Here is a 22,841-nt window from a genome sequence, read left to right as displayed (position 1 = left end):
GCATGATCATAGAGGTGAGAAAGGAAGTTACATTTCCAGAAGCATTTTATTTTTTACCATAGAACCATGAGGTGGACCATTTTCATCACATGTTCTTATCTGCCCTCCTAGCAAAGTTTCACTACATGAAATAACAAAGTGAATTAAGATACCTTAAGCCTTTTCTGAAGGCGTGTGTGTGTGTGTCTGTTTGTGTGTGTATCAGAAGTATCTTATATCTTTTATGTATATATACAGATTGACACTCTACTGACTAAGAAATATACTCTTAGGAAAACCTCAAACAATTCTTCTCCTGGGAAACAACTGCCCTCTGATACGAGAGAATGACCTAAATGTCTCATTACAGAAAATCCCTAGATCAGTGTATTGATGACATTTTTTATAATTAGGATTCAAAACATAGCCTTCTTGAAGGGTCACTACTGGGCAGCCTAGTCTGTACTTTCACATAGATTTTTTTTTTAATTTGTGAAAGAGGTGACCCAAAAGGAGTAAAGTCTTTGTCACTTCTATATGAGCATTAATTTGCTACCAATGACAGATGGTTCTCTAATCCACTTTCCTTTGTTTGGGAGTTGGGATAATTACACTGAAGAATTTGAGAGAAGACAAAGTTATCTTGCTTACCTTTTTTTTCTTGTTCCAGTCCAGTAAGAGGCAAGTGAATTAACCCTTAATATGACAATTACACTAGTGCTTAAAAATGCAACAAAAAGTGGTCAATATATAATGTGTAAAATGTGTACGATTTTTATTTCTTTTATTTGTATTTGGCAGGTACATAATAGAATCTAGTTTTTGTAATCTATAATTTAAAAATATAACATGTAGACTACTCAGAATAATTTTAATGGTGTTCCCTTTTCTGTATTTGTATGGATGATTCATATCATAAATCACATATGCACATGAACAGTGTTTCTTTGTGCATATATTTAGTAGTTTCTCTTTCTCCTTCTTAAGCTAAAGGAAGTAAAAGTGACTGCAACTTGAAAGGAAGGTAATACATATTTCATATATTGAAAAATTACTTTCATAGACATTTTAAATATTAGCTTGTTTTTTAAATAGAGGTTTGTGATTCTTATTTAAATACAACTGTGGATATTTGAGGAGTATATATTTCTCCTCTGAAGTATCATATTGTATAAATACTTGATAAAGTGGCATTCTCTAGCTGAGCAAGTGGTTCCAAAACTGGGCTGTATATCAGAACCATCAACAGAACATTAAAAATATATTTATGGGATTACTCCAAGTCAGTTGAGTCTAGATTCAGGAAAACTAGGATCCACAAATCAGAAACAAACTACAGCCACAGGATTCAAAGTATCCAAATTTAGAAATCACTGTAGCAAGTAATTCCTGTTTTAAAAATAAATTTCTCTTTTTGCCCTAAACTTAACTTACTGATTTCACAAAATCTTCACTTCTTTTTCAGAAGCAGCAGCACTGAAAGTTGAAACAAGAAAGAAATATATTTTAGTATGAGGATGTTAGTTGTAAATTAGGTGATTGCCTTCCCTGTGCTCAGATTAGGGTTAAGAAATGTTTAATAATAGAGGTTTGCTGATCCAACAAATATGTATGAAGTCTCTACTACCCGCCAGGTTCTGTCCTAGTTATTGGAGATAGACCAGTAAAAATTAAACAGACAGAAAACTTTTTACTTTAAAGGACCAGGAATTATTGGAATGTGTCCTGGATAAGATTTTCCCAGAAACTCACCCCGAGACAAGGATTTGCGTAAAGTAGTTTATTTGGGAAATAATCTCAGAAAGCAATTGCAGGAGAATGAGGAATGAGGCAGAGAAAGTCAGTCAGTCATGGGTGCAGGTTATCATGCATGAAGCCGAGACCTGATTCCATGGGGGAAAATTGGGAGATAGTATAGAATACAGTTAAGTGTTATCCCCACTCAAAAGTGCCAGAGTATTCATTCTCCAGCTTTACCAACTCCCAGTACTGCTGGTCATGTAAGGTTGAAAAGAAACCTTCAGACAAGGAACTGCGGGTGTTTTAGTAGGATGCTGCAGGTATGGGCAAGAACAAGGAGTGTTGAGGAGGTATGGGCAATGCTCTAACACCATCTACTACTGTAGGATATAGGCAGAAATAAAAGTAGAATACTTGGAAGGTTGTGCTGTGATCAGTAGTATGAGCAATATAAAGCATGCAATAGCAATACGGAATGTACTCATATTTAGAATGGCCAATGAGGAAAAAACAGATGGTTAAAATGGCCTCATGGAGAATGTGATTCTAGAGAAAGCCTGAAGGAGATAAGGGAGCAAGGTATGTGACTATCTGGGATAGAGAGAACCCTAAGTTCAAAGGCCCTGAAGTTAGGTTGGACATTGCATGTTCGATTAACACCAACACATTTTAAATACTCTTTAGGTGATTCTGATATATAATCTGAGAACCAGTTGTTTAGTTAGAGGGTGTGACTGTAGATAATTATATATTTATGATGTGTAGCTGGAGCTGAGGGGATTAGGGACCGAGATCTGAAACTGTAAAGGGGTTTTATCAGGTAGGTCTTTGACAATTCAGGGCTTTTAAAGAAGTAAGCGGGGGAAAAGCCCCAAAGGACTCTGAGCAGACACGTTTTGATTTATGCTGAAACAGGATTATTGTGGCTGCTGTGCAGAGAAGAAGTAAAAGGAAAAATTGTGGGAAAAGAGAGATCAATTTAGAGAGTTGTTATAATTCAGTACAGAGATAGTAACTAGGAACAAGGTAGGAGCAGGAAAGGTGATAGAACATAATCACATTGGATATATTTGGAAGGCAAAATTAATGGTATTTGTTGATTAACTGCATATAAAGTGCAAGTGAAAAAGTTTAATGATGGGGATGGAGGATGATTAAGAATTTTGACTTGAAAATTAGAGAAATTGAATTGTTATTACCTAACGTAGGAAGCTTTGGTGGAAGGAAGGGCAGGTTTAGCAGCTTGTGTTGGGGCATAAGGTTAGAACTACAGTTTTGAACATGTAAATTCGATATATATATAACAATACAAATAGATTCCTCGATTGTCTGTACAAATCTCAACTTCGAGGCGAGAGCTGAACTAGGAATTATCAGGATAGAGGTGATATTTAAAGACAGAAGACCAGATGAGAACACCAATGCAGAATGTGCAAATAAAGATGACAATACATTTATGGTTTGAGTCTTGGCATGCAATGATTAGAGGTCGGAGAGATTAAAGTACACTGGAAAAAAAGACTAAGAAGGAATGTAATTAGGTAGGAGAAAAACCGGGAGAATGTGGTGCTTTGGAAACCAAGTAAAGAAAATATCTCAAGAAAGTGGGAGGTGCCACTAAACCAAATGCGTTTTTTAGGTTAAATAAGATTGGACCAGGTGGAATTTCCGTCATTGTAGGTCTAACATGGTCAAAATCAGCAGCTGCTCATGGTTCAGTCTAAGTAAGATGAGGACAGAGAACTAGCCATTAGTTTTAAAAACAGGAAGCTTGAAAAGAGCAGTTTGGGATGGATATTTGGAACTAAAGCTTTATTTGAATGGATTTAAGAAAGAATATGAGGAGGGAATTGGAAAGAATAAATAACACCTTTTTTTTTTTTTTTTTTTTTGAGCTCCGTTCTAAGGAAATATGGTGAAGTAGGTTGGGTCCTACTAGGAGCAGTTCAGGACTGGGATGTGCCAGCCTCAGACTTCTGGAAACTCAACGTTTGCTTGGGTTTCTATTTGTTTTATCCCCTGACACAAGTTGATGAATGGATTTGTTTATTTATTTTTCCAAACATGAGACCAATGTCTTTTATAGGCTACAAAAGAGGAAGCAACATCAATCGGTGAGCGGCACGAAGAATCAGAATCTTAGTCATTCAAAGAGAGTCCCATTTCCCTGCAAAGACTCTTGTCAGCTGCAACATTTTGAAGCATATGAACATCAAGCCCTTGAATATGTGTCTTGTTTCAAATACTGTATTATAGGGCAGTTCATCAGCCCTTCTGGAAATAATGAAGCAGATTTGAAGTCAGGCATATTTTAAAGGAGAGGTAATCTTCAGGTTTTTTTTAGAATTTTTGCTTCCTAAGAACAAGGGACTGATAGTCAATAGAAATCACCCAGATCCAGAAGTAGGGCAACAAGCATAGTGTACAGGATGCCGTGTACTAGGCCTGATTATGCCTCGTAACTGTATTCTGATATTCTGATAACTCCTCCGCAAATGAGCAGTAGCATTCATGCAGCTGTTTTATTTCTCATAATGTCCAAAAAAAAAATCCACCAAAAAGAAAAAAACAAACAGGTCTTTAAATAGAATAAAGAGGAGAGTTTTATCCAGTCTTTGATTTTTAAAATTTCAAATAACAAAAGATATGTTACATTATGATATAACCCAAATAAAAATTTAAAGATAATTTTAGCCAGGTGAAAGAGATTTTGAATTTTTTATCTTCCTTCTTATTTGCAGTATGAACAGATCAAAAGGTAAATGTACTCTAAAGCCAAATTTAAAGATCTAAAATTATTCATTTTTTCTTTTTGCTGCTTATTATCCCTAATGAATAATAACTAACAGGGATATTGTAATTTTCATTTTTCTCAGAAAGATAAGCTGTCTTATGACAATGAAAATATGCTTGTAATGATAGCTAAAAAAAACTAATATTCCTTAATCTACTCTATTAATAAATAAAATAATCAATAAAATTAAAATAAAAGATCCTAAAACTATCAGGGACCTTAGAAATAGTTTACTAAACCATCTCCCTTCAAAAATTAGAAAAATGAAATTTGAGGATAGTAACAAACATGTCAAGGTAACACTGGGTATGACTTGTAAAAAGTGGCTAGAGAGCTCTGCTTTCTTATTCACTAGCCCTATATCTCTTTGCTTATGAAATGCAGGCTTTCCTTAGTGTTATGAACGTAAGAGGCTAGTACACTGGCTTCTCTGGCTTGTTAAATAGTGCAATATATGAGGGATATAAAGAAATCTAACATATTCTTTACTGGAACTAGATAGAAACCTTTTGTGAAACCTTACGTAGAATGAGTGAAATAAGCATTTATCCTAGTTGTTGCAGCAGAAGGAAGAAAGGATGAAATTGACTTAGTTGTCTGTTTAAAAAGAGGAGGAAAACTGGAATGAGAAGAAACCTAGCATCATGATTCAACCAAGAGTTAATATTTGTATCATTTTTAGAAAAATGTAATCATTATTTGTTGTGGATGACTTTTTGCCTCATGTGACAGTTCTTACATTGTGGTCAATAAATAAAAGTTGTGCTGACAGAAAGCTCGTGTGGTAGATCATGCAATTTACAAGAGACTGAAATACATCATAATACTGCATCTAGTACTTAACCAAGAGCTTCAACAACACATAAATCTTACCTTACTTTGACACAATCATAGAGTCTTGTTTCATACTAGGGTTTTCAATTGTAGCTGAGCATTCAAGATTGCTCTTGTAATAAGTATCATTTTTCTCCCCCATTTCTCCCTTTGCCCAAAGAAATGGAATCTGGAAACTGCTAAAAAAATTGAAACCTCCAGGAAATTGTCCTGAAACCAGAAACCAGCAGGAAATTGTTGTGAATACCCTATAGGCAACATTCAAAGTATTGTTTAAAACATATTCCTTTGTAATAACTGTCACTATTTTTTAATAAGTGCAATAGTATTCATATTCGAGCTACTGAACTCTATGCATAGATGTTGGACTGTAGTGTAATATTATCATAAAACCTCTAGCACAGGGAGAATTGCACTTTTTATGGGATGAGAAATTTATCTTCACAGCATGTTTAGGATCATCGTTGAATATTGCAACTGTCACTAAAAGCCTGCTCAGTGTCTGTACTGGAAAAAAATTTCTACTGAAATCCTTATTCCTTTTAAAATTATCAAAAGATACTTTTGAGGAAAGGCTTTTTGCTCTATTTATTTCCCACTCCATTAAGCTTTTTGCATTGATTATAATTTGTTTTTCTAGCAAGCATCTTTAGCACTGCTCCTTACTACAATAGCCTCCTGAAGAGATGCTGAAACTGCTCTTTAGAGTTTGAAATTTTTTTCTCACATAAATAAAGAGAAAGACAGTATTCATCAAGCCCTTTTGAAAATATAACACGCTACCCTCATTTTATATGATTCTGTAGTTAAATTGGTTAAGCTCATATGTAGTTTTCTCTTTTCAAGTCTTACATTTTACAGTGGGCTGAGCTCATGGGATTGCCCTTTCTATAGCATCTTCAGGTTGCCATTCTCCAGATGGAATTTCCTCTCCAGTCTTTTAAACAGCACACCATAATCACACGTTTTGCTCTTTTATGTAGCTTTGCTCTGCATCTGCAATCTGGTGCCTACTTTGCCTCTCTTTACAACACCTAAGGGTGAATGTGCCTTTCAGCAGTAACTCCCAATGTACTTTATGCCAGGATACTACATAAATGAAAGGAAGTATAAATGTATGAAGAACAGGAAAGGAAATAATATCTCTACCTAAAATATAAAAGACAGGCATGTTTTATATAACCATTTCCATATTGCTATTACCATTTCTACATTATGGAAATGTATATGTACATTATCCATGGAGTAAACTGAGAATATGAAAATTAGTGTTTTTCCCCAGTGCCTCCTGTTTTTAAATGAAATAATAAATGAAAACGTGACTCTAAATAGCCTATGTTTTCTCGTTCTATTCAAGATATCAGTCTTTTTTCATGATGCCTATAATGATAGTATTTTAAAAATTGTTCTTTAAATAATTGTAGTTTTTATATTTAATATTATTTTTCAGGTTTTTTAAGAGGGATATATATGTATTATAAAACTTAGAAAATATAGGGAAGAAAATAAAAATCATCTGTAATCTTGGACCATTTTTACTTTTATATATTACTCAAGATGCATATATTTAATAAAATTCTGAGGCTATTATGTATATTGTTTTGTAATCTATTATTTTCCCATAACAATACATCATAAGTTCTTTCCTACATTATTAGTCTTCCATTTTGTTTTCAATTTGTTACTAATTCAAATAATTTTGTGTTAAGTCACGTGCTTAAAATTCCAGTGTTTAAATTTTTGTGTCGATCTGTTTCCTTAAGTTTGTTGATAAATTCTAAATGTAAAAAACTTTATTTTTAAGTCTATTTTTATTCTAATTTTATCTTTGTTTTACTATATTGTGTCAAAATATAAAAATGTAGGAAAACACGAAATACTTGATATCTGTAAAAAAACTTTTACGGAGAGTAATGTCTGTTTAGTTCAACTCCTCATTGATTTCTTAGAACTAGGGATATTGGGAACTCAACAGACTGTGCTGAAGTAACATTAGATGGTTGCCAATCACCTTGTAAGAGGGTTCTGTTATTGACAGAAATTTGAGGTTTCTTGAATACCTAGGAAAGTAAGGAAGCTAATTTGGATTAGAGAGCAATTACTCTGGAGAACAGAGGAGTCAGTGAATCTTGTGGCCAAATAAAAAAGGGGGAAAGAAAGAGTGAGAGAGAGAGAGACCTAGGGTGCTAGAAGGATGAATTGATATAATTAAGATTATTGACACTGAGTGCAGGTGTAGAGGAGGAGAAGAAACAGCAAAGAAAAAAATGTGGAAAGATAAAAGGTGCCCAAAACAGTACAAGAAATCCTCCTTAAAGTGAGGTATCTTGAACCTTAAGGTAAGGGCATCCTGAAAAACAGACATATATTTTGATGGTGGTGATCAGAAGAACTCTGGACTAGAGGCTGAAGTCCTCCTATGCTTGGCAAGTTTCTGAGAGGCAGAGGAGCCCTGTCTAAACAGAAGAAACATATGTTAAGTAATTATTAATATCAAAGGATGAAATCCAGAGAAGATAAAATATATGTGATAAAACACCAAAATATTCCGTATACTTACAGATCTATATCTGTATTTTCCCTTTGCTTTATAGTTAGGAAAAATGTTGCTATAAAGCAGAGGAAAATTTCAGTCAATGTGAATAAGTATAAATCATCAATTGCAGCTCTTAATGGAGAACACAAAAGTAAATACAAGAACTTGAGTGAAGAAACCATCCGACATCCTAATGTGAGAACTGACAGGAAAAAAAGGTGAATCAGAAACTGAGAAAACTTAAATAAGAAATAAAAGGGAAAAAAGCCCTCTTAGAAACAAAGATGAAATATAAGAATTTCAATGGAAAATAAGTACAACAGAAAACATGGTAGGGAGATAGAGATTGCATATGAAATGAACAAATGAAGGAAAATAGAATGACAAAAAAGCAAAAATAGCCATTGGAGATATGACATATGTAATACTGGAATACTCCAGAAGAAAAAAAAAGTAGAAAAATAAATTATAGTAATTTTTAAAATCATAAAACTGAACTTAAATAACTGAAAGGAAATGCTATTTTCCAGGGAGAGTTGTACACACAACCCACAAAATTAATACAAGAATACACAGTAGGCTGGTCTCAGATATATCCACAGAAATTTTCAGTTAAAATAAATCCAGAATATTTAGTAAAAATGCATCACAAATACATATACAATAAGTCAGTGAAGCTGGTATAGTAGCAAGTATCAGGAATCTGTATTTCCACCTGGCCAATAATCATATTGGCAGAACTTTTCTAAAGTGACTATTTTGGAGCTCTGGAATTTATTTGAACACTTGCAGCTTCCAGGGGAAAGCATTGCTTACACATTGCTGTTAATTTCAGTCCATTTCTACCATTAACATGATGGCTATCCATCCTTCATCCTTTATCCCTTTGGAAGGCAGCTGTGGGGATGGCAATCACATATTTGCCATGGCTTGATGGAGCCAGGGTGAGAAATAACAGATGTTGTCCTCCAAATCTCAGGGCCCCATGTTCTGCTTGTGAATTGATGCTTCTAATTGCTGATGTCAAGCACACTGACTGCCATGTAACTAAAAATGGATCCAAGACCTAAACTTTAGAACTGAAACTATATATGTGAATATGACACCAAAAAGCACAGACAAACCAACAAATTCACAAATAGGCAAATTAGACTTTATCAAAAATAAAAACTTTTATGCATTAGAATACACTATCATAAAAATGAAGACTGCCTACCTACAGACTACATGTGAGAAAATATTTGCAAATTATTTATTTGATAAGCATTTAACACCCAGAATATATAACAATGTCCTACAACTCAACAACAGAAACAGAACAAATGACCCAGTCAAAATGGACAAAGATTGCTACCACGAAAACACAAAATATAAGAGGCTAAAATGGACAATTATAGCTGCAAACCGGATAACCTAGAGGAAAATGATACATTCCTAGAAGCATAACCTATCAAGACTGAATCATGAGGCTGGGGTGTGGTGGCTCACGCCTGTGATCCTAGCACTTTGGGAGGCCAAGGTGGGCAGATCACTTGAGGTCAGGACTCTGAGACCAGCCTGGCCAACATGGTGAAACCCAACTCTACTAAAAATACAAAAACTTAGCTAGGTGTGGCAGCACATGCCTGTAATTCCAGCTACCTGGGAGGCTGAGGTAGGAGAATCACTTGAACCTGGGGGGCAGAGGTTGCAGTGAGCCGAGATTAGGCCACTGCAATCCAGCCTGGGCGACAGAGTGAAAACCTGTCTTTAAAAACAACAACAACAACGACAAAAAACAACTGAATCATGAAGACAGTGAAGATATATAAAATCTGAACAAATCAATAATGAGTAAGGAAATTGAATCAGTAATTAAAAAGTCTGTTATCAAAGCAAAGTTCAGGACCAGATGATATCATGCCTAAATTCTACCAAATATTTAAAATTCTACCAAATTCTAAATGCTACCAAATATTTAAAAAACACAAGTACCTATCAAACTCTTCTAATGATTCAAGAAAATAGAATACTTCCAAATTCATTTTACAAGGCCAGCATTACCCTGATACCAAAATGAGGGAAGGACACTGCAAGAAAAGAAAATTACAGGCCAATGTCCCTAATAAACATCCATGCAAAAATTCTCAACAAAATACTAGAAAAATTAATTCAATACCACATAAAAATTCACAATGATATAATAGGATTTATCCCTGGAATGCAAAGGTGACTCGACAACTGTTAAATTAAGTTGAGCCTAAAGCTGCCTCCTTACGTATGCATTTGGTCAGAGGGCTTCTTCATACATATTTAACTATAACATAACTGGGTGTGTAAAGAGACTTCAAACTATTCTTGTAACAAGGAGTGGAATCTCGGCTAATCACAGCAGCTGAGTTTCAGCCAGTCACGGCCACTGTGCCTCATTTCCATTTTTGGTATATCACTTTCCCTTTGTGTTTGTAAATGTTATTCAACCATCTGGTAGCCCCAGAGTTGCTCTGGAACTGTTCTAGTTCTGGTGGCTGCCTGATTTACAAATCACCCTTTGCTCAATTAAACTCTTAACTTAATTTATCTATTTTTTTAAAGTAACACATAAGCCTATAAATGTGATACAATATATTAATAAAACTAAAGACTAAAACTATGTGTTTATTCTAACAGATGCAAATAAAACATTTGACAAAATTCAACACCCTTTCATGGTGTAACTCAAAACAAATTAAGTATATCAACATCACAAAGGCTACATATGACAAATCCACAGCTAACATATTCTACAGTGAAAACCTGAAAGCTTTTCATTCAAGTGTGAGACAAGACAAGGATGCCCACATTTTCCACTGTAATTCAACATTGTAGTGGAAGTTACAGTCAGAGTGATTAGGCAAAAAAAGAAAAAAAAATCATCAAGAATAAAAAAGGAAGTTGTCTTCCTTTAGCTGATGGCATGATCTAATATATAGAAAACACCAATGACTCCACCAAAAAACTATTTATAATTGATTAATTCAGTAAAGTTGCAGGATACAAAATCATACAAAATTCAGTAGCATTTCTATATACTAACAATAAACTATCTGACAAAAATTAAGAAAGTGATTCCATTTACAATAGCATCAAAAATATTAAAATACTTAGGAAGAAATATAACCAATGAAGTGAAAGACCTATGTATTTGAAAACTATATAATATTGATAAAAGAAATTGAAGACACAAATAAGTGGAAAAATATACTGTGTTCATGGATTTGAAGTATTAATATTATCAAAATATTCATACTACTCAAAGTGATATACAGATTTAATGGAATATCTATCAAGTTTCTATGACACTTTTCACAGAAATGGAAAAACAATCTTAAAATTTACAACCATAAAAGACCCTATACACAACCTAGAGCTAAAAGAAGAAAGCTAGAGGCATCACACTATTTGAGGTCAAAATATAAGACAAAGCTATAATAAACAAAACAGTATGATATTGACATAAAAACAAATAGACTGATGTAACAGAGAGTCTAGAAATAAACCTATACATTTGTAGATAATAAATTTTTTGACATGACTATAAATAACACAAAGAAGAGATAGATGATCTTTTCAATAATGTTAGAGAAATTGGATATCCACATGCAAAAAATGAAATTGGATCCTTATGTGACACCACATACTAAAATAAACTGAAAATGAATTAAATACTTAGTAAGACCTGACAACATACAGCTAGTAGAAGAAAACAGGGAAAATGCTCTATGACATTAGTCTAGGCAATTATTTTTTGATGTAACATTAAAATCATGGAAGCAGAAGCAAACTCAACAAATGGGATTACATCAAACTAAAAATGTCTTAGCACAGCAAACGAAGCAATTAAGAGTGAAGAAAAAGACCCCTAAATTGAGAGAATATATTTGACAACCATATATCTGATAAGGGCCTAATATTAAAAACAAACAAACAAGCAAAAGCCTAAGAAACTCAATAGTAAGGAAAGAAATAAACTGATTAAAAAGTGGGAAAAGAACTTGAATAGACATATTTCAAAAGGAGACATGCAAATGATTGACAGAAACATAAAAAGTCTCTACATCACAAAGTATCAGGAAATTACAAATTAAAAGAATAATGTAGTATCATCTCATATCTGTTAGAATGGCTATTACCAAAAAGACAACAGATAAGTGTTGAAGATGTGGAAAAAAGGAAACCTTGTACATCGTTGATGGCAATGTAAATTAGTACAGCCATTATGAAAAGCAGTACAGAGATTTAGAAAAAAACAACTGAAAATAATATTAACATTTGATCCAGCAATTCAAAAATATTGAAATCAGCATGTTGAAGAGATATCTGCACTGCTATGTGTATTACAATATAATTCATAAGGGCTGGGTGCAGTGGCTCACACCTGTAATCCCAGCACCTTGGGAGGTCGAGGTAGGTGGATCACCTGAAGTCAGGAGTTTGAGACTAGCATGGTCAACATGGTGAAACCGTGTCTCTACTAAAAATACAAAATTAGCCAGGTGTGGTGGCACATGCCTGTAATCCCAGCTACTTGGGAGATTGAGAATCGCTTGACCCCAGGAAGCGGAGGTTATGGTGAGCCAGGATCACACCATTGCACTCCAGCCTGGGCAACAAGAGCAAAATTCCATCTAAAAAAAAAAAAAGGAAAAATGTATATATAATTCATAATAGTCAAGATATGGAATCAATCTAAGTGTTCATCAACAAGTGAGTGAATAAAATGTTGTATCTATACACAATGGAATAGTATTCAGCCTTAAAAAAGAAGGAAATTTTGTTATTTGGAACAGTATGACTGAACCTGGGGGACATTATGCTAATTGAAATAAACTGAGCATGGAATGAGAAATACCGCATGATCCCACTTATATGTGTAATCTAAAAAATTTTGAACTCATAGAGGTAAAGACTAGAATGATCATTACCAGAGGATGGAGGTGAAGAGTGGGGAATGGAGAGATATGGATGAAGGGATATATATTTTCAGTCATACAGAAGGAATAGGTGTTTGAGGTCTATTGAACAGCATGGTGGCTTTAGTTAATAATAATATCATGTGTATTTCAAAACTGATAAGAGAGTAGTAGATTTTAAATTGTCGCTTCACACCATTTTAAAAAAGTATGTGACTTGATGACTATGTTTACAGACTGACTTAATCATTCCATAATGTATACATGCACTAAAACATTATATTGCATTCCATAAATACATACAGTCATTATTTATCAATTAAAGTAAAACTAAACAAACATGTAAAGGACTTTAACAAACATTTTACCAAAGATATACAAATGGCCAATAAATGAATAAAAATTAGCCCAGCACCATTAGTCATTAGGGAAATCCAAATTAAAATCATAATGAAATACCATTTCATATCTATTATGAAGATAATAATAATTTTGAAAAATGAAAAATAGCAACTGTTGGCAAGGATGTGAAGAAATGAGAATACTCATGTTTTCCTGAGGAAAACTTGAAATGATACCGCCACAACAGAAAGCAGTTTGGTGGTTTCTCAAAAGATTAAATACAGAAATACATATATTCCTGCAATTCCAGTTCAATATATGTATCCAAAAGTATTGAAAGAAGGAACTCAAACATATTTGTATTCCCAAGTTCATACCAGCATTCTTAACAATAGTCAAAAAGTGGAAATCACCGAAGAGTCCAGCAATATATTAATGGATAAACAAAATACATGTATATACATACAATGGAATATTATTGAGCTACAAAAATGAATAAAATTTTGATATATGCAACAACATGGATATACTTTGAAAACATTATGCTTAGTGGAATAATCCAGACAAAAATAACAAATATTGTATGAATCTTCTTGTATGACTTACCTAGAGTAGTCAAAGTCATAGTGACAGAAAATAGAAAAGTCATTATGAAACCAGAGAGAAAGTGATTGTTTAATGGTTACAAAGATTTTGTGGGGAATGATGAAAATCTTTTGGGTATAAATAGTGAAGATTACACAGCATTGTGAAGATATTTAATGAACAGAATTTTATACTTACAAATGGTTAAAGTGATGAATATTTTGGCACATATATTTTATCACAGTAAAATATGCAAAAAAAAATTATTAGGACAGATATAAAAGCAATATAATAGAATTAAATCAAGCATATGTGTCATACACAAAATGTAAATGGAATTTACTTTTTATGAAATAATTTGCAAATTTTCTCCCAAAGTAAACTCAAGAAACATGACTAAAGATTCTTATTTGTCAAACATTACCTAAACATGTACACACATACATAAAGAGCAAAAGGAATCCAAGCAAAAGAATATATTTAAAAATCAGGGAGATAATATCATATAAAGGAGAATTTTTGCAAAATTATTAGGATAAACATTTTAAGAACTCTGGGAGTTAACCAAAGGCTTGCAGCAATTAAGGAAGTATTTAATTAAGAAAAATACTGAAACTTGGTAAGAACAGTGAGTTTTACGGCATTTAACTTGAAATACTCTCATTCTCATATCTCCAGCTCCACTGTAGCCTTGAAAATCAACAGCCCACCATCATAGTGAGAATTGCAAACCAGCACAATGGCAGCCTCCAGAGAGCATAAAAGGGGGCTGGAAATCTTTTAATGTCTCACTCTCAGATAATTGTCATTCTCTGACACTTTTATAGCTCTTCACAAAACTCCACTTAAAAGACTGTCTTGGCCGGGCGCGGTGGCTCAAGCCTGTAATCCCAGCACTTTGGGAGGCCGAGACGGGCGGATCACGAGGTCAGGAGATCGAGACCATCCTGGCTAACACGGTGAAACCCCGTCTCTACTAAAAAATACAAAAAACTAGCCGGGCGAGGTGGCGGGCGCCTGTAGTCCCAGCTACTTGGGAAGCTGAGGCAGGAGAATGGCGTAAACCCGGGAGGCGGAGCTTGCAGTGAGCTGAGATCCGGCCACTGCACTCCAGCCCGGGCGACAGAGCAAGACTCCGTCTCAAAAAAAAAAAAAAAAAAAAAAAGACTGTCTTTATTTGATCTATGATCTCACATACTACAAAAATCCTTTTTACTCAGGAATATATTTCAAAAATAATGAGAATAAGTTGTTTACATTTCTGGCTTCCTGGGGCAATGGATAACAGTTGGGGGCAACAACAGGCTATTCAAAACACTTGATGAGGAAAGTTGGGAAATGACGTGTCATATTGTCTTTGAGCAAGCTCTGAGATGTTCCTGGAAACAAAGAAGGCCATATATATTTGTATGACTGCATGCATGCTCAGGACTTTCTGCATGCTATGAAGAAGTAACAGAGAAGGCACTAAGTTCTCACTTCTGGCTTACCTAGAGCCTCGGTGGAAGCAGAAGGTGAAGAATAAAGGACACTTCTCAATTGTCTGGTTGGGTCTTGAAGTCATGCCCATCACAGGGTCCCTTAGCAAAAGATTGGGAAACTTATTGGTTCTAGGCATTCAAGAAAATGTCTTTTCAATCATTAGCTGATTACTAAGCTAATCAATCAGAGACTTTCATGGCAACATCATCCAAAGAAACCCTCCCCCCAACCCCAAACAAATGACTGTTAAGTATAATAAATAATTTGAAATGGTTGCTATATATAAGCTCAGTATGTAAAAAATTAATTGTGTATAGTGAATTTCTTTGCACTAGCAATAACTAATTTAAAAATAAAAACTATAAAACAATGTTACTTACAGTAGAATCAAAGTAAATAAAATACCTAGAAAATTTAACAAAAGAAGTGCAAGATATGTACAATGCAAACTACAAAACACATTGAAAGAAATTAAAGATGGCAATTATCCCCAAATTAATCCTCTAATCAATCACAGTCCTTACTAAAATATCACCTTATTTTTAAAATTAATATGATTCCTTTATAATTGACAGATAATTGCACATATTATGGAGGGAGAGTGTGATGTTTCAATTCATGTATACATTTTATAATGATTAAATCAGCATAATTATATCCATTACTTTGTAAATGTATCATTTCTCTGTGATGATAATATTCAAAATCTTCTTTTCTAGCTATGTTGATATATACATAGCACTGTTATTAGCTGTAGTTACCTTATTGTGCAATATAGAACACCAAAACATATTCTTCCTATTCAACTGTAACTTTGTACCTGTTGACCCCACTCTCCTGGTTCCCCCACCCTTCTGCAGACTCTGATAACTATTCTATTCTCTAATTCTATGACACTAACTCTTTTAGATTCCACGTATGAGTGAGGTTGTTTGTCTTTCTCTGCCTGACTTTGACTTTTTTCACTTGACATTAATGTCCTCTAGCTTTATCTACATTTTTGCAAATGACCTGATTTCCTTCTGTTTTATGAATGAGCAGTATTAAATTCAGTATTCACATGGTGTGTATGTGTGTGTATACATGTATTACATTTTCTTTATCCATCTATAGATGGGCATTTAGATTGATTTCATATCTTGGCTATTGTGAATTGCATTGCAGTAAACTTGGGAGTTCAGGTATATCTTCCACATACTGATTTCATTTTCTTTGGATATATATGGAGTAATGTGATTTCTCGATCATATGGTAATTCTATTTTCAACTTTTTGAAGAATGCTCCATACTGTTTTTCATAATGGCTATATTTATTTACACTCCCATGAACTGTGCATAAGAAATCCTCCTGACTTTTTTTAAAAAGGATTGACTAGCTTATTATCAAATTCATATGAAAATGCAAAGAAACCAAAGTGACTATAATAATCTTGAAAAAGAACAAATTTGGAAGACTTCTTTCCAATTTCAAAACTTACTACAAAAACTAGAGGAACCCAACTGTGGTATTGAAATTAGAATAGATATGGATAGCAATGTTGCCATTTATGAAATGTTTTATAGAAATAAACCAATATATTTATAGTCAATTGATATTTTATGTGTGCCAAGAAATTCAATGGGCAACCAATATTACAAAAAATCTACGTTCATAGGAGACAGCTATTTTACCTAGTAGTAGGAATAAGTAGACTTCAAGAGATGTGTTGTTGGAGTAGCAAGAGGTTATCAATTGATGCAAAGAGGGAAACCAGATCAGTAATAGAGCAATGGCATTAGGGTATAAAAGAGCCTCTCTCCTCATCATGAGCTCAGAAAAGGAGAGGTACAGAGTCATTTATGCTTGATAAATGCAGCTTGAGCCTGTGTCTCTGTAATTTCAGAACAGATAAGGAGAGATATAAGTTTGCATAAGTAGATTAGAGCCTGATTTGGAAGGCTATTCATACTGTGTAGGTAGTTCATGTCAATATTTAAAAAGAGAGGGGAAAATAAAAAGATAAAACAAGTCACCTATAATTCCAATTTCAACTGAAAGACAAGTTATATTTGTATCTGAAAACTACTATTTATCACTAAAAAACCTATAATTATCTCACCCTACGCTTTTGTACATGCTATTCTCTAAGACTAGAACATCTATTTTTTTCCTCCTTTGCCATTCTCTTCAACTCTACCTCCCATTATCTTTCACTAAGCCAATTTATATAGGGCTGGGTTAAAATGCTGCCTTCTCTGTGAACTCCTTTCTGACTTCATGCAGTTAATTTCCCCTTTGCTGTGTGCACACACAGAATTTGTACAGTTCTTCACTTTCACACATTTCACCTTGAATTGTAATCTATCTGATTTTTTCCCTAGGAATTCATGTTCTCGAAACAGAGATGACTAGTTCTTAATTACCTCTATATCTTACTGCCTACACTGCCTCTGACGTATGAGAGATATTCAACAAGTTTTAGTTGAAAATGTGTGAATAAATATCCCCAATTAATTGACTCATTGGTTAAGACTATCGGTCAGCTACTGCTCAATCTGTATATAATATGAAGAGAAAAACTTTAATTCTAATACTGTTAATTCCATTCAACACTAACATAAATAATTGATTATTTTACTTTGATTTAACTTCCTCTGCAACTGTTCCAGCCTTCTGTGATCCAGTCATGCCAGCTCTGCATATCATCTGTTTACATGTATCTGATCAAAATATTATTTTTCAGAAATCATTTCCTGGGCATGATTTCTAATATAAGCACTGTGTGGTCTGTGTCTTCTGAAATAAATGGTTGAGGACGTTGGCAGGCTTTTGTTGTCAATCTTACAACTAGAAAAAGATTGGTAAGCTCACCAAAATTTGTACCATAGCTGAGGTAGACTGATTCCATATAATAGGTGGAAGAAAAGTAGCATCAGGTCTAATTGGTTGAGTGTCAAATTTAAGTCCAGGACTTATTTGTTAGGTTTCTGCCTCAATGCTGTCTAACACTGTCTGTGGAGTCTTGAAGCCTCTAACTATTATTTTGTGGCTGTCTAGGTCTCCATAACAATCAGGCAAGATAAATAAGAGACATCCAAATATGATAAGTCAAACTATCTCTCTTCACTGATGATATGATTCTATAGTATATCTAGAAAATCCTAAAAACTCTGCAAAACAGTTCTAGAACTAATAAACACATTCAGCAAAGTTTCAGGATAAAAAACTAATGTACAAAATTGGTTGAATTTCTATATACCAATAATATTCTAGCTAAGAGTCAAATGAATAACACAGCCCTATTTACAATAGAGAGAAAAAAATGAAATACTTAGAAATACCGCTAACCAAGGAGGTTAAAGATCAATACAAGGAGAACTACATAATTCCACTGAAATAAATAAAAAAAGATACAAATTTAAGAAGAAACATCCAAGCTCCTTTGTGTCAGGACTGAGGCAGATTCAGAAGAATCTATCCAGCACATTGGGGATGAGCCAGTTTGATGGAATTCACTGTCATCATAAAACTCATTTTCACTGCTGGAGTAAGAGAACTCTGGGACTGTATTTGGAGACAAGTTCACTTGGCTTGGAGAAGTTAGAATGCTACTCGGTGGTGAATGGCCACTGCCTGTACTATTTGGTGTAACAGTCTGATGCTGTCCCAAGGTAGCCAACACAGGTCCTATTGGTAGGGAAGATGGACGCTGCTGTCTTGACTTACACAACAGGTTCTGGAAGTAACACAATCTGGGAAGGCATTGTGCTGATCACAGGTTCCAAAGGACTAGGTTGATAGATTGTATCTACAGAATTAATAGTACTTATCATTCCATCTGCATGCTTCTCTGCATTACTCTCGTCTTCAGCAATCTGCAGTAACACAATGCAGTGTTTAATTGATTCTACCATGCTATTTGTTGTTTCTTTGAGAGTTTCCATTTTCTTTCTCTGTTCATCTTCTTTGCAGTTTTGAAGCTTGTCATCAAAAAACTTTAATTGTTCAATTAAGATTTATAAGTAATCACATCAGCAGCAGCTCAGGAAATAGTCTAAAACGTCCAGATACCACAGAATCACTTAATTCTTCCATGTCCAGTGGAACAAGTGATGCTGACGTTTTCAATTCATATGATAGTAGAGATGATGATGCGGAGGCAGGGTTCATGGAGGAGCACAAAAGCATTATTATGCATCTCTTTTCACAGGTTAGGCTTGGGATGGATCTTACTAAGGTAGTTCTTCCAAGGTTTATTCTTGAAAGAAGATCTCTTTTAGAAATTTATGCAGACTGGGACCTGTTTGTGTCCATTAATGACTAGAAGGATCACAAGGATTGAATGGTTCTGGTTGTGAAATGGTACCTCTCCACCTTTCATGCAAGAAGGAAAGGATCAGTTGACAAAAAGCCATACTATCCCATTTTGGGCGAGATTTTTCAATGTCACTGGACACTACCAAATGATGCCGAAGAGAACACAAAACTAGTTTCAGAAGGACTAGTTCCCTGGGATTACAAAAACTGTGTAACATTCATGGCTGAGCAGGTTTCCCATCATCCACCCACTTCAGCCTTTTATGCTGAGTATTTTAACAAGAATATAAAGTTCAGTGCTCATGTCTGGACCAAATTAAAATTCCTCGGGATGCCGATTGAGGTGCACAACATAGGGCAGGGCTGTGTCTCATGTCTAGACTATGATGAATATTATGTTCTCACATTCCCCAATGGCTATGGAAGGTCTATCCTTACAGTATCCTGGGTGGAATTAAGAGGAGAATGTTATATTAATTGTTCCAAACATGCTAGAGTGCAAATATCATCTTCCACACTAAACCCTTCTATATGGGTAAGAAGCACAAAATTACTGCTGAGATATTTTCTCCTAATGACAAGAAGTCTTTTTGCTCAACGAAGGGGAATGGAATAGTGTGATGTATGCAAAATATGCAACAGGGGAAAATACATCCTTTGTAGATACCAAGAAGTTGCCTGTAATCAAGAAGAAAGTGAGAAAGCTAGAAGATCAAAACAAATATGAATCCTGCAGCCTTTGGAAGGATGTCACTTTCAACTTAAAAATCAGCAACTGAAGCAAGCACAGGTTTGAATAAAAGAGCAGAATCCCAAGAAAGGAAAGATAAGGAAATGCAGTGGGAGAAAAGGTTATTTCATAAAGATGGAGAATGTTGGGTTTATGATGAACCATTACTGAAATATCTTGGTGCTTCCAAGCATCAGGTTTGAAGATGCAAAGTATATGCCTGATGATCAGGGCAGTAGGCATAATTCAGCAACAATCTTCCTTTAGGAGAAACCTGTTTACTACCTTACTAGAGTGGTTCCTATCTCAGGAATCCTGGACTTTCTGACACAGATGAACAATTAAAGTGGGAAAAGCTTCCCTTTTCCCTCCGTGGCAGTTATGATTCTGACTTCAGTCCTGAGAACAACTTCAGGTTTTGAAAACAAGGTAATGTCTGCTCCTTTTCCAAACCCCACACCTTGAAAATCATTTATAAATCCAAACCTGAAACTCTGCACTCTAGTACTACTATTAAGATATACAATCTGTTTCTTAGTTCATATAATCTTGAGATACATACACACACACATATATATACACACCACATACCACACACATACACACACACATATACATATACATATATATGTGTGTGTGTGTGTATATATATATATATCTGATGCCAGATTTTTTCATAAATACTCTGCCTAATGTAAATATGTGTTCCTCTGAGTTGTTTTAGAAAATTACCACAAGGTATTAAAATCAAATATTAGGAAATGTCATGGTCTTACCTACAATAACTTTTATTTTAGAATTGAGCTATTATTGTATCTTATCCTGGAAAAGAAACACTCATACTCATAGATCAGAAGAATCAAAGTTGTTAAAATGGCCATACATCTAAAAGCAATTTACAGATTAAATGCTATTTCTATCAAACTGCCAACATCATTCTTTACTGAATTAAAACAAACAAACAAACAAACAAACAAAACTTTCTAAAATTCCTGTGGAACAAAAACAGTAGCCCAAATAGCCAAAACAATCCTAAACAAAAGAACAAAGCCAGGAGACGTATCACATTACCTTACTTCAAATTATACTAGAAGGCTACAGTAAACAAAACAGCATGGTACTGGTACAAAAATATTTGCATACACCAATGGAACAAAATAGAGAACCCAGACATAAAGCCACACACCTTCAACCATCTTTGACAAAGTTGACAAAATTAAGCAATGGGGTAAGAATTCCATATACAATCAATTGTGCTGGGACAACTGGCTAATGCAGAGGGATAAAACTAGACCCTTACCTTTCATGGTTAACAAAAATTAACTAGAGATGAATTAAATATTTAAATGTAAGATTTCAAACTATAAAATTCTGGAAGAAAACCAAGAAAATACCCTTCTTTACATCAGCCTTGGCAAATGTCAAGAATTCCTAAGAAGTTATGGCTAAGTTCCCAAAAACAATTGCCACAAAAACAAAATCGACAAGTGGGACCTAAGTAAACTAAAGAGCTTTTGCAAAGCAAAAAAATAAAAAATAAAAAACAAATTAAAAAAAAAAAAAACAGAGTAAACAGACAGCCTACAGAGTGGGAGATAATATTTGCAAAAAATACATCTGGCAAAGGTCTAATATCCAGAATCTATAAGGAACTTAAACAATTCTGCTAGTATAAAACAAATTACCTCTTTGAAAAAAAATGGGCAGGCCGGGCGCGGTGGCTCACGCCTGTAATCCCAGCACTTTGGGAGGCCGAGGCGGGCGGATCACGAGGTCAGGAGATCGAGACCATCCTGGCTAACACGGTGAAACCCCATCTCTACTAAACATGCAAAAAATTAGCCGGGCGTGGCAGCGGGCGCCTGTAGTCCCAGCTACTTGGGAGGCTGAGGCAGGAGAATGGCGGGAACCCGGGAGGCGGAGCTTGCAGTGAGCCGAGATCGCACCACTGCACTCCAGACTGGGCGACTGAGCAAGACTGTCTCAAAAAAAAAAAAAAAAAAGGGAAAGGATATAAATAGATACTTCTCAAAAGAAGACATACAAGCAGCCAACAAATATTTGAAAAAACCTCATAATCACTAATCATCAGGGAAATGCAAATAAAAACCACAATGGGATGTCATCTCACACCAGTCAGAATGGCTCTTACTAAAAAGTCAAAAAACAACAGATGCTGGCGAGGATGCAGAGAAAAGGAAATGCTTATTTATTCTTGATGGGAATGCAAATTAGTTCAGCCACTTTAGAAAGTTACTTGAAGATTTCTCAAAATACTTAAAATGGAGCCACCATTCAACCCAGAAATCCCATTAATAGATACATATGCAAAGGAAAATAATTTAGTCTACCAAAAAGACAACATGTACTCAGATGCACTATTCAGGGTAGCAAAGACATAGAATCAACCTAGGTGTGTGTCAATGGTAGATTGGATTTAAAATGATATATATACACCATAGAATACTATGCAGCCATAAAAGTGGAATCATGTCTTTTGCAGCAGCATGGATGCAGGTAGAGCCCATTATCTCAAGTGAAATAACACAGTAACAAAAATCCAAATACTGCATGTTCTCACTTATAAATGG

The 22,841-nt window shown here is 34.6% G+C and overlaps 1 pseudogene; it reads left to right on the top strand.

The window, feature by feature from the left end:
• The window catches only part of LOC105518941, a 32,898-nt pseudogene extending 12,445 nt beyond the window's left edge, over positions 1 to 20,453 (top strand).
• The last annotated feature ends 2,388 nt before the right edge of the window (positions 20,454 to 22,841 follow it).

The sequence above is a fragment of the Colobus angolensis genome, unplaced genomic scaffold, assembly GCF_000951035.1.
Source record: "Colobus angolensis palliatus isolate OR3802 unplaced genomic scaffold, Cang.pa_1.0 Scaffold332, whole genome shotgun sequence".
In the NCBI taxonomy this organism is placed as follows: Eukaryota; Metazoa; Chordata; class Mammalia; order Primates; family Cercopithecidae; genus Colobus; species Colobus angolensis.
The sequence above is the reverse complement of the archived record's forward strand: the minus strand, read 5'-3'. Positions and strand labels throughout refer to the sequence as shown.